Below are 19,880 nucleotides of genomic sequence, written 5' to 3'. Positions count from 1 at the left end.
TGAATAAATTGTCTACTCTTAAGATTGTATTGCCGAAACAATTTCTTGTTGGTGCCATTATAACCAAGTTACCTCCTTGGAGAGGCTATAGAAAGAAAATTCTCCATATAAATAAATAGATTTCTTTGGAGGAAATTCTCAAACACTTGAGAATTGAAGAGGAATCTCGCTCTAGAGATATAAATGAAGAGAAGTCCAATGGAGAAGGCCAATGTGGTTGCTAACCCTCCTAACAAGGACAAAGGAATTGGTAAGAACAAGGGCATGGCACTACAACAATTATGCCCATATATTACATTAAAATATAGCATATTTTTAAAAGTGCTATTGTCCCGTGCTAATAGACTTAGGCGCTAAAAAGACAGCTAAAATGAAATATTAGGCGGCAACAGACTTATAGACTTAGGCGCCAAATGAAAGAAAAAACCCTTACCCTAATCTCTAAGGTTGAATCCTAATAACCCTTTACGCCTCCTCTCTCACACTCAGTAACTCTCTCTCGTTCTATCTTTCTCTCTTAGCTACTCTCGTTCAATCCTTCTTTCCTTCTCTCTGTTTGTTGCAGGTGTGTAACAAGGTGATGGGGGCCCGCGGCTTGGGTCGTATGACAAGGAGGCTCGATTCGTGGGTCTATGGCGTGGCTCGCTCGTGGGTACGACGGTGCTTACGGCGGTGGGTCTACGACATGACTCGACTGGTCCATCTTCCATCAGGTCTCAATCTTCCATCTCTGTATTTCCCTTTGTTTCTCAAGAAAATTCTTGGGGAAATTGGTTGTTTTGCAAGTTTTTACATTATTTTTTAATTATTTACAAGGTGTTACAATACTTTAGTAGTCTAATCCAAATTCTACATCCCAAAATCAGATACGATTTGGGGTTTGTAGATTCAACTTGTTTCCGTGTCTATGTGAAAGTCAGATGTGAAGGTATATATCTGCTTTCTGAGTTTTCTGAGCTTATTATTTTTATGTCTGCTTTGTATATGTCTGCTTTCTGAGCTTAATACTATTTGTTATATTCTGTAAATTGTAGAGATGGTGGAGACAACTGACTTAACATTAATGTAGTTGCAGGTACTTATTTCTAAAGCTTAAGATCTATGACTAGTATTTCTAGATTCAATGCTAGATTTGCATAAACTGTGTTATTTTCATTTTTTTCTTCATTTTTCTTGTTTATATTTTTATCTTGTAGAAGATGAAATATCTTAGGCTAGAATCATTTCTGTGAAATTGGTGAAAGTTCTGGTCTGTTTTATATTGATTATCTTAAGATCATGCCTTTTTAGCGATTTTGACTGCTTATATTGTTAATTATATGGGTTCTATATCCATGGTTTGAATGTTGAAATATTAAAGTTGAGAAATGTTGAAATAAAAACAATGATATATTATGCTTTTGTAGGTGTTTTTTGCTTTGACAATGTCAGCTGCTGGTATTTCTCAGTATAGTTCATTTGCTCCTGATTCTAGCAAAGCCAAGAAGATTGCAGCTTCGATATTCGCTATATTGGACCGAGCCTCAAAAATTGATTCCAGCAATGAATCTGGAGAGACAATAGACAATGTGAATGGTGAGATTCAACTGAGGCATGTGAGTTTTAAGTATCCATCGAGGCCAAATATATAAATTTTAAGAGACCTCAGTCTAACTATCCACTCTAACAAGGTAAATACATGTATGTGATACTTTTAATACAATGTAATAATACAAAGAGAACTAGTATGTTGAGTTGTAAACTATATATCTAAAATTTGTGTTGCATTTCAGACAGTTGCATTGGTTGGCGAAAGCGGGTGCGGAAAATCAACGGTGATAGCTTTATTACAAAGATTTTATGATCCTGATTCAGGAGACATAACTCTTGATGGAGTTGAACTTGGAAGGCTAAATCTGAAATGGTTAAGGCAACAGATGGGGCTGGTGAGCCAAGAGCCGGCTTTGTTCAACGACACTATTCGTGCCAACATTGCATTTGGGAAAGAAGGTGCATCAGAGACAGAGATTATGGCTGCATCAGAGTTAGCCTATGCCCACACCTTCATCAATAGTTTAGACCAGGTGTGTTGTGTGTTTTACTCTCTCTGTTCATTTGGCATGTATGTTATGTAATTGATTAGTTTAAATTGGTTGGAGGATTGAGTTAAAAGAAACTTGATGACGACAGGGTTATCAATATAAATATTAACAGAGCTTTTACTACTTTACTTTTGTAGGACTAATGAGAATAATTGCTAGGATACATATACTTGGGGCTCTAAACGGTGTGAAGATGGACTTGGCAAATGTTGTTTCCCCTTTGCTTATAGGTATAAGAAATTTTTTACATTCTTGTATATATTATGGAGCTCTATTATTTGATCTTGATTTAAGTTATGTCCAATTTGGTTGTTTTATGTGCTTAAGGTTTTATGTGAGATTGTATATATTTGAAGCTATTGTGATAATACATCCTTCTCTTGTAGCTTTTGTACTTTTGATAGTATTTTTTTAGTTTTATATTTTATTGCCTAAGTTTATTATTGTAAATTTATTATACATTTGGAAGTTGTATTGTATTATAATCACGGCTCTGGTTTTGTGTCAATTACTATCGATTGCCATAACATGCATGAGAAATTAAGTACTTTACATTCATTTTTACATATTATATGTTCGTACTTGAATTTTTTATGCACGTTAGTTACTCCCCGCATATTTGAAGCTTTTCAATTCATGTTCCTTGCAGATTGTGAATTTCAAACTTGACTGTAATCCAACTGCAAGGATTACAGTGTTCATTTCTTAATTTAAAAGTCCTATGCTAGGATCTAACTATGTTTCTAGCAACAACAGTCTATTGGTTTAAGGTCTATAGGGAGCAGCTAGCGAAGAATAACTCCAGCTTAGCTTATCATATTGTTTTTCATAGGTCTAATGAGTAGATAGGAAAAACACTCATATTTATGCTATAATTTCTTACTGTATTGTATATGCTCTATTTTCACTTTACTGTTTTTCCTGATTATATTGTATCATATATACTTGATTGATCTATACTTCTGCTTTTTCATTTTGATGGTTTCTAGAGCTTATTGACTAATAACTCATAGCTTCAATTGTTTCGATTTTGTTTTTCTTTTCTATAATAAATTGTTGCTTAGACTTTGTGAGTCAGTTAGAGAGTGAGATGGCTGATGTGTTGTAAATCATTAAGTACTATCTTTGCTTAGACTTGTCCCTCCTTAGTGACTATCATTGGTCTATTTTGCCATTTCTGTCCTGTCTTCTCTATGGAGCCTATTTTTTCTTAAGTTTTCTTAGTTCTGTTTCTGCTCTGATGTTGTTCTATTTGTTGTCAGCTTTATTCTCTCTTATGTTTTATAGGGGTGTTGTTATGGGAAGTTTATGGTCTGTTACTTGTCATTTTTTTGTAGTTTTCACCATGTTTCCTTGTTTTATGTTTGTATAAATTATATATATAAAGGACTTCTTTTTAGGAATTTTGTTGCAGCAAGTAAAATTTAATCAAAAGAAAAAGAAGGGAAGATTTCAAGTGCTAATAGAATAATTAGTTTCTCTTTGAAGCTTGTGTTGTTGTTCAGTAATTTTCCCTCTTTATTTGTTTATTAATTATTTATAATTTTGCTATTATTTGTTCTAAAGTGCATTTTAGTTTTTATGTGTTTATTAATTATTTATAATTTTGCTATTATTTGTTCTAAATGTCTTATTATTTTTTTGAATGCATACTAAGCATAACTTATAGTTATGAATTAAGTGAGATAGAAATAAGATATCTCGTCTTTTATGAAGTCATCATCATTAAAGTCTCTTACTTTCGTTACCATTCGAAGATTATAGTTACTTCCCCTTTAACCTTTTCCATCTATTGCTGTATTTGATCCCAATTACTTGGATTGGCTACCATGACGTTGCAAATTCTTGGCCTTAATTTTAGCAGATAAATTGTTTCTACTACCTAATTTTTCACTATGATTAGAAGAGACCAAATAATTATTAAACAAATGTTCTTGTAGTGCTGAATTTATCTATTCTAAGTTTATTTGGTCAATAAAATGTAACATTACTGCTTTCGTTCAGGAACAGTTCCAAAATGTTTTTCAACCTTTTCAAAATGTGAACACTTTTCTGCATTACTAGAGAGTAGGAAACTATAGCAATGGCTATGTAGATACCTTGGTGGGATTCAAACTTTAGACCTTATGGAAGCAAACCACATGTCTTCCCATTTGAGCTAACTCCCCTTGGTATACACCAGTAATATTATTATTAGCTTGTAAAAGCTGTATATTGGCAATTTGATTCTAGATTTGAGTTAGAAGCTGCAAATCTATTCTACCGGCAATTTGATTCTAAATAAGTAGACGAAATGAATAATGGTTTGTGCATTTTCATACAGATAAAGGCATAAAATCTTGACATGTGATTGTTATTGTAGGTATGGAAAATACTGGAAATCGTACTGCGAGAAGGTTCGGTACAGGGTCATCCCCGGAATTTACTGAGAAAATGTTGCACAAGTGTTTGTTCTATGTTGAGAATGGCATGTATATTCAGCCTTTCCAAATTAAATGATGGCAGGCTGGTATCATGTTGTTGTTATTGTTGTTTTTGTAATGGTCAACTTTATGGATGTTGTATTTCTCTCATCTTCAATGACTAAAAACTTTTCTTGTTTAGGAAAATTACTATAAAGTTTTGTTTCTATTTTTCATTTTTGAAGTAAAAATTGTTCAAGATTATAAAACTTTATTATGTTATGCTTTCAAACTTAAGTTAGATCTAAGATCTCATGAAGTAGACACATTTATGGTTTGAGTTAGTTATTGTTTAATGTAATACTTATGGTTTATCAATCTATTGAGAATTACATTTTATGATTAATTTGAATTTTTTTATCAAAATACAATAATGAAAATCTTTTAATTAAAAAAAAACCATATAAGTATACTTATCAAAATAAAATTTAAAATTTTATTACTATATGTTATGATTTAAAAGCATATTATAAGCGTAAAAAATCGTTATGGTTTATATAATATAACAAACTAAAAATGTTATCAAAATAATCAAATGTAACAGTTGAAAAGTGTTATGAAAAAAATACAAGATTAAACTTCAAATTTATAATCAAAAACTCTATCTAAATGTTATTATTTGAATATTATAGCAGCTAAAAATGTGTTATTGAATAGTTTAAGATAACACCGAACATAACATTCAAAAAATGTTATAGAAAAGACTGGACTTTTAATAACATGGGCTACGTTAGCATTTTCAGAAGTGCTATCAATAGTCCCAGATAGCACTTTTTAAGTGTTATGAATACTGTTTTTTCTTGTAGTGTGGGTCAAAATCCCTTGGGCCCCAAGAAGAATAAGGGACAATTCAAAAGTTTCAAAGGACCTTGCTTTGTGTGTGGCATGAAATGCCACTTTGCTAGAGATTGTAGGTTTAAGAGGAGCCAAAACAATGAGGCAAGAGTCAATTCAACCCAAGAGGAGCTAGTGGCAACACTAAGCGAGGTTAATTCCATTCATTGAAAGGTGAGAGGGTGTTGGTATGATACTTGTGTCACCATTCATGTTACCTATGATAGAACTCTTTTCAAGATCTTTGAATCTTCAAAGGAAGGGCATGAGATCCAAATGGGCAATGAGAAAAGGTTCAAGGTTGAAGGAAAGGGAACTATTGATTTGTTCTTCACATTCGAAAGAAGGTTCTACTCACCAATGTTTTGTATGATCGAAAATGAGTAGAAACCTTGTTAGCGGAAATTTACTTGGCAAACTGGGAATCAAGGTTGTGATAGATTCTGGCAAGCTCATTTTATCTAAAGACAATTTTTTGTGGGAAAATGATATGCTTGTAATGGCATGTTCAAACTTTGTACTTCTATTGATCATGTGAACAATAAAGTTTCTTCTTGTTGTTATATGCTTGACTCAAATTATATTACTTTGTGGCATATTAAACTTGCACATATACGATTTAGCACAATTAAAAGGGCTGTTAAATGTAGATTAATTGATTGTGATAATGTTGAGCATGAGAAATGTGAATTATGTGTTAAATCTAAAATGGTATAGAAACATTTTTCTAGTGTTGAAAGGAACTCTAAATTGTTAGATTTGATAAATAGTGATTTATGTGAAATTACTGGAATGTTGACTAGAGGAGGAAGTAGATATTTTATTACTTTCATTGATGATTTCTCTAGGTTCACATATGTATATTTTAAAAAAAAATAAAGATGAAGCATTTGATGTATTTAAGGTGTATAATGCGGAAGTTGAAAATCAACTTGAAAGGAAAATTAAATTGCTTAGAAGTGATAGAGGTGGTGAATATTTTTCAAATGTTTTTAACTAGTATTGTGAAGAACATGGAACAATTCATGTATGTACAACCCCTTATACTCCACAACAAAATGGTCTAGCGGAAAGAAAAAAAATAAGATTTATTGAGATGATTAATGCTATGCTATTACACTCTAAATTGAATTTTAGTTTGTGGGGTGAAGCCTTGCTATCTGCTTGTCATATTTTAAATCGTATTCCCAAGAAGAAAAATAATATATCTCCATATGAGTTATGAAAAGGAAAGAAACCAAACATTGGTTATCTTAAAGTGTGGGGGTGTCTTGCTTATTGCAAGAGCATCTATCCTAAAAGGACCAAGTTGGGTCCAAGGGCTATAAGATGTGGATTTGTGGGTTATGCCCAAAATAACAAAGCTTATAGATTATTAGACTTGGAGTCTAATGTAATAATTGAATCTAGAGAGGTTGAGTTCTTTGAGAACATGTCATGTGATGACAACAAGTTAGAACCAACTCAAACTAGAGAGCCTCAGAAGGAGACTCCTAGAATAGTTGGTGAGCAACCTCAATTCCCTAAATGGAGCCAAATGCTCAAAGATTTGGGATCAAGTGAGAAGTGTTCTCTAATAGAGACACTATACCTTGTTGAAGGTGATAATGAGGAAGTTACTTGGATACATCCAGTAGTACTTCAAATAGAAGATGATCCCAAAACCTTCAAAGAAGCAATGTCCTCAAAAGACTCTGCCTTTTGGAAGGAGAAAATTAATGATGAAATGGATTCAATTATGTCAAACCACACTTAGGAATTGGTTGACCTTCAAGAGAGGTCCAAACTGATTGGGTGGAAATGGGTATTTAGAAAGAAATACCATACCGATGGCACCATACAAACCTTCCAGGCTAGACTAGTAGCAAAAGGATTCAAAGAGAGAGAGGGAATTGATTACTTTGACACATATGCACTGGTAGCAAGAACTACTTCTATAAGGTTGTTGTTTTCCTTATCATCTACATACAACATTTATGTTCGCCAAATGGATGTCAAAATAGCTGTCCTAAATGGGGATCTTGAGGAGGATGTCTATATGGAACAACCAGAAGGTTTTGTTTTTCAAGGAAATGAAAATAAATTGTGTAGACTTGTCAAATTATTATTTGGTTTGAAACAAGCTCCAAAACAATGGCATGAGAAGTTTTGTAAAGTCATTGTTTCTAATGGATTTAGACACAACAATACAGACAAGTGCATATAATATAAGACTTGTGGTGACTTAGTCATACTTGTGTGTATATATGTAGATGATATGTTGATTTTGAGTAATGACATGAAAGGAATAATAGAAATGAAGAGGTTTCTATCTTCTAACTTCAAAATGAAAGACCTTGGAAATGTGGAAACAATTCTAGGTATAAAAGTTAGAAGGAATAGTGGGGGTTTTGAGTTGAGTCATACCCACTATGTTGAGCAAGTGCTCGACAAATTCAGTCATCTAAAAATCATAGAGGCACATACACCATTTGATTCAAACATGAAGTTTGAAAAGAATGAAGGAAGAATGGTGGCTCAATTTGAATATGCTAGTGCAATAGGAGGACTAATGTACACCGGTCATTGCACAAGAGTGGATATTGCATATGCGGTTAGTAAACTTAGTAGGTTTACTAGCAATCCAAGTATCAAGCATTAGAAAGCTATCGAGAGAATTCTTGGTTATCTTAACGGTACCAAAGAGTATAGTCTTCACTATACAAATTTTCCACAGATACTTGAAGGATATTCCGATGCTAATTGGATATCGGGAGTTGGAGATAAACTCTTCTCCACCGGTTGGGTGTTTACTCTTGGAGGAGGTGCAATCTCATGGGGCTCCAAGAAGAAAACTTGTATATCACACTCAACCATAGAAGTGGAGTTTATAGATTTAGCAGCAACCAGCAAAGAGGCCGAGTGGCTTAGGAATCTCATGATGGATATTCCTTTAACCACGTATATGATATCAACAATTTTCATAAATTGTGATAGTCAATCCGCACTTATTTGAGCATATAATAGTGTGTATAATGGAAAGTCTAGACACATTAGTCTAAGACATGAATATGTGAGACAATTGATTCAAGGTGGAATCATATTGATCTCGTATGTTAAGAGAAGTGAGAACTTAACGAATCCATTTACAAAACCTCTTGTGAGAAGGTTAGTAAGTTCTACTTCAAAAGGGATGGGATTGAAACTCCTAGAATAATAGATTCACCAATGATGAAAACCTAACTCTCAACTTGTACAAATCAAAGGAAAGAGTTCAATGGGTTAGAATAAGTCATTGATAATTGAATAGTTTCAACAGTAAAATTTATGATGAGTTCCATTCGAAATGATTAGTGTTCGTTGCTACCGAGTTAGGGTTAAGCCTAGGGCTTTTGATGAAGTTCAGCTGAGTGTAACAAGAATCTATAAAGGTAGCAAAGATACTGTAAGAACTTAACCTATGTGGACTTAGAGGTGGTGCCACCTCTCAAGGGAGTTGGAGTTTCTCCCTCGAAAGTTCATGAAGAGAAGAGCACATGGCCATGATAGTGCTAAACGAGAAAGTGGAAAAAACAAAAGATGTGGTGGAGGTGTGTGAGGCATCACCTGTTTTATCATATGGAATACTTGGTTGAAGATTTAAGCAACTAATGATTTCAATAAGACCTTGTGGTATTTTCACTAAGCTAAAGTTCAAACCGAAAGGCACTTTATTTTATGCACTAAACATGTTTAAGCTAGAGAATGAGACTTGTGTTTAACCAAGTGGGGGATTTTTATGATTGATTAAATACAAATTATAAGTGTTAAAATACATGCAAGGTATAAACACTTAGTAAAATTCACATAATGAAGATGTTAAATTTGAGCTTCAATTGTAGGCACTTATAAAATGTAATTTTGGGCCCAAAGTGATGCATGAGAATATCTAAGGGTACCCAAAATGTTTGGTAGTATTTAGAGAATTTTAGGACATTTGGAAGTGTCCAAAGTCAGAGAGGGTGGCGATACGTCGCCACCCAAGTGGCGAGGCATCGCCTGATGCCTAGGGTTTCAAGAAACCCTAACAGGCGATGCATCGCCTGCTTGGAAATCAGCAAGCACCTGCTGCCAGTTCTTAGGAGCTGGCAGAGGGGTCTGACCTTGATCGTTATCTTGACCATGTCTGTCATTCTGGCCCTGATCTTCCTAGCCAACTGATGAATCAATCTGCCTTGGAAGCATACTTCCAAGCTTATACCTTGCTGCAATAATCAATTCAGCCAATTAGGTAGTGATAACTAAACCTCTTGCAGCCTCACAGTCCAAGACCAAATAGATAATCATTCATTTCCAAGTCTGGTGCTAATAAGCACTTCTTGATCATTATAACAATTAACAATGATAATAAGCATGTTCTGACATTCATAACCATACAACAATGTTCATAAACATTTTTGACATACATGTATCTATGACAGAGCTAATGAGCGTGTCCTGACCTACATGTCCATACAACAACACTAATGAGTGCTTCCTTTGCATTCACAAGCAATATCGATGCTAATAAGCACATTCTTTTATATCATGCAACAATCAAGAGTCAGGCCCCATTAGAATATCTCATGCTACCTAATAAGGCATGTAGATAAGGCATTTATATCCTATTTAAGCAATTAAGCACATAACTACATAAATAGTTACCAAACCCTAAGCCGAGCTTATCTTTAGTGGCGAGTGTACATGCCCAGCCTGTCTTTAGGAGCCGTTAACCTTGGCACACTCTGATACCAAGTTGTAACGCCCTGGTTAGCCAAGACTATTACACTGTGTATTTTAAATAGTGCTAAACTCGCTAAACGAGTTATTTGGCCATGAACGTGCAACTAAATTTGATTAATGGTCCAGGGTAAAAATTCTGGTTAAAGGGAGTGGATATTCCATTAAAACGTTAAACTGTACATGGGATCCTATAATAAACGTTTACAAAGTTGTTACAGTTCTTAAAGGGCCACTACAACTCAAAATTTACAACCCACCGACCTAAGCGGAAAAAATAGAGTTTAACCCTAGTTCCTCTTGGAAACCTTGCCCGTGGTGGTCAAACGACTGCATATGTACACGTAGCCACCTAAGCTCTCCAACTCATGGCTGGTCAAGCTTCCCTTTTCCCCTTACCTGCACCACATAGCACCCACGAGCCAAGGCCCAGCAAGAAAACTCAAACATGCTCATAAGCAATTAATAATACGTTACCAATCCATATAAGCATGCCTTGCAGTAATAACCCTACTGATGCATGCATATCATTCATATAAATGACTATAGTGTCATATGGGGCCGGTTGTCATAATTAACTGACTAATAAGTCAAACTGAGGCCAAGTGCCCTAAGATATGGGACTAATAAGTCACCCTGGGGTCTATTGCCCTATCCTTTGTATAACCAGCCTTAGACTTGGCCCAGCGTACCTGGAGCTGAATTTTCTAGGACCATTGGGTTGGACAAGCGTATAATGTGCTCCTGATTAGGCCTAAATAATACGACCAATGCTCTATGCATTATTGACTTCCTTGACGCATAAGTCAATGCTTTTCGACCAGCAGTCGATGCTATTGTCGACCTTTGACTCATAAGTCAATGCTTTCCTCATTTATATAATAATAACATGCATTTATCACATAATAAATATCCAGATACAGATCATTCAGCATGCTTAATCAATCATTCACAAGCATAATCTTAATCATGCACATTTACAGGGGCCCACGCCCAATAAAGATCATATTCAACATTCGAGCCAAGCCCAAATCATGTACATTGCGTAATGGGTACAGTTTTCTTACCTCAGGTCCTAGTGTAAAGAAAATAAGAATGAACCTCGAGAACGATCCTGATGCCGAACCCCTAGCGATAACATAGTCACAATCATTTATAGAATCTCGTAAATAATGAGTAAATAAAGGCTTCTGGACCGAGTCCTAGCCTCTGGGATGTCGAATCCTACTAAACCATGTAGTAGAATTGATCCAGAGCCCTTAGGTTTGAGTTCCCATCAATAAAAACCTGTTTTGGCCAAATTTTCTATTTTGAGCCACAAACTTAAGCCTTTGAGCCACAGCCCGCTCAAGTTAGAGCCTAAAACCCTTCTTTGCATGCACTAGCGCCGCGGCATGCCTAACATGCACCGCAACTCAAATAGCCCAGCAGCCCAACATCTTCTCCTTTGTTCAGCTTGAGCCGCGGTGTAACGCTCTACTTCCTTAGAGTCGTTACTACGTGAGTTAAAAATGTGCCATTAGCTCACTATTCGAGGTTTTAGGTTAAAAGAGCGACTAAATTTAAAGAAAACTCGTTTAATGACATTAATTATAAAAGAAATTTGGACATTCATTGAAATCATAAAGAGTTATACAATTGGGATCCCAAAATACTATTTAGAAAATATATTACATCTCAAAAACATAATTACGGTCGACCTAAGAGACAAAGCAGTTCATTACAGTACTTTTCCCAAAATAACCTTGGTCGTGGCAGCTAGGTAGGCCGAACATGTACCCGTCGCTCCACGATCTCTGTACTCATGGTTGGTTGACATTTCCTTTGCCTTTACATGCACCGTAGAGCACCCGTGAGCCGAAGCTCATCAAGAAAACCCAAAATATAACATATAACATAACAATCGACAATATATAGCAAAACAACCAACATGCTAAACACATAGCGACCTACGCCGACCCAGGTGCTTTACCAGGCCCTAGGTTCGTAGTTTTCACTGAGGGGGTGGATACATCACCCTAGGAAGGTCTCGCCCTAGCAGCCTCCACCCAGTGTTCTTAATGTTAATCCCGACCCCATTCCATACCCGGCTTCTTGTCGTTCTTGGCCTCCGCCGTTCCCAACCTTCATCGTTCACTCACAAACATCAATAACATAGCATAATAATCACAAATATCCACACATATATTAATCGTAAACAATAGGGTCGCGCCCTAAGACACCAACAATAGGGTCATGCATTGCTCTACGGGTACAATAGTTTTCTTACCTGTGTCCCAAGCTGATAAGCCAATGCGATCCTGAGAGCAGTCCCTTAATATGAGTCTCGTTGAAAACCAAGTCACAACACATTCATAGTAACCATCCATCAAGTCTTAAACTAATAAATAACTTCAGAATATTAATCTAGCCTCTGAGACCTTGGATTCTACTAAACCAGATAGTAGAATCCTTCCTGGGCCTTAGCATTCGAATTCTCGAGCTTAAAACCGCAATTTCCCCTTTCTTTCAATTTTGGGGCGAGATGCACCTACAAGTTAGAGAGCATAACTCTCTCTGGTGAAGAACACAGGCCGCGACATGCCCTCTAGGGCCACGACGCTTGGGCTAACTCAGAGGCTCCTCCTGCCTCTTCGAACATGTGTGTCGCGACACTTGAAGAGCAGGGTCGTGGCTCGAGCCCTTGAAACCCAGAAACCCACCATTTCCCTACATTTTTCCCCAACCTAACTCACCAATTTAGCGAAGCCAACTCCCTATACTCAAAGTTCAACCTACAATTTATTTCACAGCAGAATAACTAAACTAAATACCCCCAAAACTTGCTCCACTAACACTCAAAGATCACATCCCATAGCTTACCCCATAAAACTTAAAAACCACAATTAAAACACTAAAAATCTATAGAATTTCATACCTTAGCTGGCGATTCAACCTAGACTTATTTTAACCTCCACAAGCTTTAAGTGTTCTATGCATCAACCTCAAATTCTAAGCCCCACACCAAAATTTCCCAAATTTCTCAAAGTCTCCAGGAGAGGGAGAGGAAACCGAGAGAGATAGAGAGCAAGAGAAGAATGAGATTTTTCTGGGTGTTTCTTTCCTTCTAGTTCTTTTTAAGTGACTCTAGAGTCTCAGCTACCATGTCATAGTTTTTCCCTTTGCTAAAAAGTCCAAAATGTCCTCAAGTGTCACCATGGGCAATCCCGTCAATTGCCATATCCCGCTAAGTCCTCGAGTGTTCCTATAAATCCCCATTTAATCCAGTCATGCCCAAATAATTCCTAAATTACTACATGTTACCCGGTAACTCCCAAAAATATACTATATTCCCAAAATACCCATAGGCTCCTCCCGAGCCGGGTATTCGACCCCGTTGTGACTATTTAGCTAATTTGCTCCCTAGGAATGTCTAGGATCGCACATAAAAAATATATCACCACATCCTCATGGTACTAATCACAATGCACACATATATCACAATTATGCCCTCAACGAGCTAAAATTACAAATATGCACCTAATAACCAAATGGGGCCCACATGCATATTTAATTCACCTAAACACGCATTTCTAATCAGATAATCATAAAATTCACATATTAGCATAATTAAATCAATTATCTCCATCCTGGTACGCTAATCAAGGCCCTAAGCCTTATTAGCAAATTTGGGATGCTACAACTATCCCCTCTTTACAGAAATTTCATCCTCAAAATTTACCTGAATAACTCGGGATACCGATCCCGCATATCTGTCTCTAGCTCCCAGATCGCCTCTTCCACTTTGTTGTTCCTCCAAAACACTTTCACTAAAGCAATAGTCTTGTTCCACAAGACTTTATCTTTTCGCTCTAGAATTTGAACCGACTTCTCCTCATAAGATAAATTTTGATCCAACTCCAAATTCTCATAACTCAGCACGTGTGTAGAATACGACACATAATTGTGGAGCATGGATACGTGGAACACATTGTGAACCCCTGATAGAGTTGGAGGCATCGCCAATTTGTAGGCTACCTCTCCAACCCGTTCCAGAATCTCTAAGGGGCCAACAAACCTAGGGCTCAGCTTGCCCCTTACTCCAAACTGTTTCACCCCTCACATGGGTGAAACTCTGATAAACACATGGTACCCAACATGAAAGTCTACGCTCCTGCGTCTCAAGTCCGAGTAACTCTTCAGTCAACTCTGGGAGGCGAGCATTCGAGCTTTAATCTTCTCAATCGCCTAATTGGTCCTTTGAACAACCTCAGGACCTAAATACCTCATCTCACCCGTCTCATTCCAATGGATGGGTGATTTGCACTTCCTCCCATATAACATCTCACACGGAGCCACTCCGATAGTCGCCTAATAATTGTTATTGTACGAAAACTCAATCATAGAGAGACACCTACTCCATGATCCCCTAAAATCTAGCACGTAGGCTCCCAAAAAATCTTCCAATATCTGAATCATCCTCTCAGGTTGTCCATCTGTCTAAGGATGATAGGTGGTACTAAATCACAACTGTGTACCCATAGCCTTCTGTAGGCTCTCCCAAAACTTGGAGGTGAAGGTGGGTCCCTGTGAGAAACTATCGACCTTGGAGCCCCATGTAGTCGTACAATTTCCTTTACATACAATTCAGCATACGGCTCCACTGTATAAGTTGTCCTAATAGGCAAAAAGTGGGCTGACTTGGTATATCTATCCAAAACACCCACATTGAATCATGTTATCCCACAGTCTTCGGTAATCAAACCATGGAGTCCATGGTGATATCTTCAAATTTCCACTCTTGAATCCCTAAAGGCTGCAACAACTTTGCTGACCTTTGATGTTCAGCCTTTACCTGCTAACCAGTCAAACACTTGGCCACATAGTCCACCACATCCCTCTTCATTCCCGGCCACCAATATAGGGTTCTCAAATCCTGGATACATCTTCATTGTATCCGGATGTAAAGAATAAGGAGTGGTATGAGACTCATATAAAATCTCCCCCCAGATACCAGAATCATTCGGAATACAAATGTGACCTTTTACTTCAGTAAACCCATCTCTGAAATAGAAAAGTCCTTAACCACTTCGACTAAGACACCCTCTGTGTGTTCTCTCAATTGGGGATCCTCCCCCTGTGCTTCCTTGATCCTCTCAAGGAGCGTGGACTGAAGAGTGATGTTGGCTTGCTGACCAACTACCAACTCAATACCTGCTCTAGTCATCTCTTCAACTAACTTATATGATATCTTTCTTGAACTGAATTACTGTCCTGGGCCCCTCAGAATCAACACGTCGGCCACCACATTGCCCTTTCCAAGATGGTATAGAATATCACAGTCATAATCCTTTACCAATTTCGGCCAGCGCCTTTGGTGCATATTCAGATTTTTCTGAGTAAAGAAGTACTTCAAACTCTTATGGCCAGTGTATATTTCGCACTTCTCACCATACAAATAATGCCTCCAAACTTTTAGTGAAAATACCACCTCTGTCAATTCCAAATCATGTGTAGGATACCTCTGCTCACTCCTTCAATTGTCTCGATGCGTAGGCTATTACTTTTCTAGCTTGCATCAATACACACCCCAAACCTTGTCTAGAAGCATCATAGTAAACCACAAACTTCTCATTGTTTGGCGGCAAACTTAATAGTGGAGTGGTGATTAGTCCCTGCTTCAACTCCTTGAAACTGTTCTCACACCTATCTATCCACACATACTTAGTCTTCTTACGTGATAGTTCGGTCAATGGTTTGGCTATTCTGGAGAATCCCTCAATGAACCGCCGATAGTACCCTGTCAATCCCAAAAAGCTCTTAACCTCTGGTACACTGTGTTGGGAATTGTGCCCTAAAAGCAATTATAGTAGACAATGGTTTTAATGAAATAAATAAATTAATTGAATTATTAAATATATGTAGCTTATGTACTATATTATTGCTAATAATATAAAGTAAATATCAGAAAATTCCTAAGTTCATCTATGTGTTCTCAATCTCATATTGGTATGAGAGGATCGAGATTGAGATAATGAACTTAAATAGTTCGCAGTAAAATAAAGTTATGGAACCTTTAGATTAAATACTGGAAGTACGGCCCACTAGTATTATGTATACATGTGACCTAGATCCGGGTTACTAGTGTAGTAGGACACTTTAGTGGAGGTACTTTGCATGATGAGAGTATGTAGAAATGGACCAAATGTGATTTGATAATACTTGTTTAAATATTGTTTTGCAGTATTATAAAACACATCAACTGATGATCATATACAAACTGATCTTAATCCTAAAGTTACTATGAACTCCTATATATGTTACTTGATCCTTTGATTCATGCGTTACAGTTTGTCAAAATGATCAGGCTAAGAACAATTGTTTTGGGGACTCAATTGTTTTGGAATCTATACCTTCTTATAGATTGAATGATGATTCCCTTTTGGATTGGCTTTTGGAACTGAAAAGGTTATTGACGTCATATTCATAATCAAATTATGAATTAACCTTCACTAGCAAAGTCAATGGTACACTAGGAATCAAGATATAATTAGAAGGCTAGAACGATAATTTTATTCCCATTTTATTATGAATCATCAATAGATGATTAATTTTTATGTAATGATTATATCAATGGACACTTTGTGGTTACAATAAAGTACTCAGTAAATATATGTCTTTAATTCTCAAGAGTTTAGTCTCATATTTATAGTGGAATAATCATGAGATTAATATATATGATTATTGAATCAAAGAGTTTTGGTTAAATTTTTTTTTTTATTGGAGCTTGGAATTATTGGTCCATAGGTCCTCAGGGCGGCTCTATCAACACTAATAAAGGTAAGAGTTGATACAAGGGTTAAAATGTGAATGGATTATTTGAGAGAATATTTATTCTTCGAGATAAATGTACAATTATGTGATAATTGAAGTTGCAAAATTTATTATTGCATTTGTGCAATTTCGAAATTGTGTAGAAATAAAAAAATTGATTTTAATCAGTTATTTTAATTAAGTGTGAATAAATAAATATGGATAGTCAAAATTGGTTTTGATTATTATATTCATTTAATTAATAATAAGATGATGATGAAAATTTAAATTTTGAAATTTGAAATTTGAAATTTAAGTTGTTATCTTCTTCCTTAAAAAGATGATACCTTATTTGAATATCTAATTATTAATTAATTAAAAGTAAAAACACATGACAAATTAAAATCCCATTTTTCAGGGATAGGCCACACGCATAGGGCTTGGTCTGCTCGATGCGTGTGGCACATTTGATGTTACTAGATATTGATTTTTCATTTTTATTTTTTAATTAATTAATTAAACATTTTAAAAGGAGTTTTAAAATGGAATATAGATTTTTGTCTATTATCATTATTATTATAAAAGGTGATTGGTTTTTCTTCATTATTATTATTATGGTAATAATGTCTATATATTCTATTTGATAGAAAATAGAAACAACAAGTTTTGAAAAGTTTAATACAGAGAAGAAAAACTATCATCTTTTAACAAAAAGAAAAACCTATTCTCTCAAGCCTATAATCAAAAGTCTCATGTGTTGAGAATACTTTTGATTCACAAAATTGATCCTTGTTCTCTATCTACCCACCCACATCTTGAGGTGTAGAGAACGTCTTGGAAGATCTAGGTGTGAGTACTCAAGCAATGATAGGAAGATCGAAATACATACGAAAAAATTCAAGGATTCTTGATAGGCTACAAGAGGTAAATAGTTTCGTATTATTTTTCATATTCATATTATATATTGATTAACATATTGCAAATTAGATGATCCTCATATGAAGATTGCTTATATACAAATTTTTGTTGAATACCATTACCGCAATTCCCGCTGCGCACTAGGAATCATTCCTTACACACTACTAGGCATGGGCCAATCTCTCACTGCCTCAATCTTACTTGGATTCACCAGAATCCCCAACTTACTGACAATATGGCCCAAAAATGTTACTTGGGGTAGCGAAAACTCACACTTGCTGAACTTAGCATACAACCTATGCTTTCTCAATCGTTGTAATACCGGGTGAAGATCTTGTTCGTGCTCTGTCTCTGATTGAAAGTACACCAGTATGTCATCGATGAATACAATCACAAACTTATCTAAATAATCCCTGAAGACCCTATTCATCAAGTCCAAATAGGCTGTTGGGGCATTAGTTAATCCAAAGGACATGACCACCAATTCACAGTGTCCATATCTCTTGCAGAATGCGGTCTTTCGTATGTCCTCGTCTTTAATCCATAATTGGTGGTAGCCTGACCAAAGGTCAATCTTGGAGAACACTGTCTTCCCCCGTAGTTGGTCAAAAAAGTCATCGATCCTAGGCTTTGGGTACTTATTCTTGATGGTCAACTTGTTCAACTCTTGGTAGTCAATACATATCCTTCAGGATCCATCATTCTTCTTGACGAACAACACTGAAGCACCTCATGGAGAAAAACTCGGTTCGATGAATCCCAAATCCAGTAACTCTTGCAATTGAATCTTTAGTTCCTTTAACTCTGCTGGAGCCATTATATAAGGTGTCCTAGATACTGGCTCCGCTCCTGGTGCCAACTGTATGGCAAACTCGATCTCTCAATGTGGTGGCAACCCTGACAAGTATGCGGGGAACAAATCAGAAAATTCACATACTAATCTTGTCTCATTCGGTCCAACCGAAACAACTCTAGAAGTATCCAGAATGTTTGCTAGGAATCCTACGCAACCCTCTTGCATTAGGTATCTAGCCTTTCGTGCCGAAATCATAGGTAGTCGTAGTCAACTCACTGTCCCCACGAATAGAAAGGATACCTCCCCTTTCGATTCAAAGGTCGCCATCCTGAGCTTGCAGTCAATCGCCGCCCTGTACTTTGACCACCAATCCATTCCTAGGATCATATGAAAATCATCCATCGCTAACTCAATCAGGTCCACATACAACTCTCTAATGTTCGTCTATATTGGTAAGGCTCTAACCCATCTCCTAGAGACTACCCGTTCCCCAGTCGGCAATAAAGTCCTGAATCTCCACTACAACAAAACTGGGCTTTCCCGACACCCAAGCATGATAGTCAACTTTGTTGACTGTTGTAATTACTTAGTGCAACTCTACGTCGACAGTTAAAAAATGTAGGCGTAGAAACCAACGCCAACAGTGAATAACCGTCACCATTGCTTTTGACTGTCGCTATTATCCCTAACGCCGACAGTTAATTCGAGGCTAATGTCGACAGTTAAAAATTGTTGCTATTGACCTTAACACTGACATGTAATAAAAGCCCAATGCTGACAGTTATAACGTGTCACCGAAATTCAAATAAGAAAATCTAAAAATATAATTAATGAATAATTTCATTTTAAAAATAAACTAAATTATGTAAATATATATCTATAAAAATTGTGTATTTATTAAAAACTTTTAAAACTATATTTTTTTTGTTTCTGAATTTTTCATATTATTAACTTTTGTATTTATAATATTTTTTATATTAAAATTTAATTTAGTTATGATATAAAGAATAATATAATTAAATTAACATATTTATCAAATCAATATTAGTTAAAAAAGAGTTGTTTTATTGATTGGTTGAATATTGTAAAATTATTTTAAAATTTCTATAAATTTTTTAGTTATAATTTTTTCAATATGTATGATTAAAAATATTAATTTTTTAAAAGGCAATGCTGACACCTTATAGTTGTCGCTATTGAGGCCAATAGCAACAGCTATAAGCTATCGACATTGCCTTTTAAAAAAATTCAGACTTAAAA

The 19,880-nt window shown here is 36.0% G+C and overlaps 1 long non-coding RNA gene across 1 annotated transcript; it reads left to right on the top strand.

Moving 5' to 3' along the window:
* Positions 1-434: 434 nt before the first annotated feature.
* LOC133833855 (uncharacterized) lies at positions 435-3,438 on the top strand. Its single transcript, XR_009893174.1, has 4 exons — positions 435-713; positions 867-928; positions 1,035-1,075; positions 2,219-3,438. It is a non-coding gene; the product is annotated as an uncharacterized LOC133833855 (long non-coding RNA).
* The last annotated feature ends 16,442 nt before the right edge of the window (positions 3,439-19,880 follow it).

Source organism: Humulus lupulus, chromosome 5, assembly GCF_963169125.1.
Source record: "Humulus lupulus chromosome 5, drHumLupu1.1, whole genome shotgun sequence".
In the NCBI taxonomy this organism is placed as follows: Eukaryota; Viridiplantae; Streptophyta; class Magnoliopsida; order Rosales; family Cannabaceae; genus Humulus; species Humulus lupulus.
This window is presented reverse-complemented; position numbering and strand designations above follow the sequence as displayed.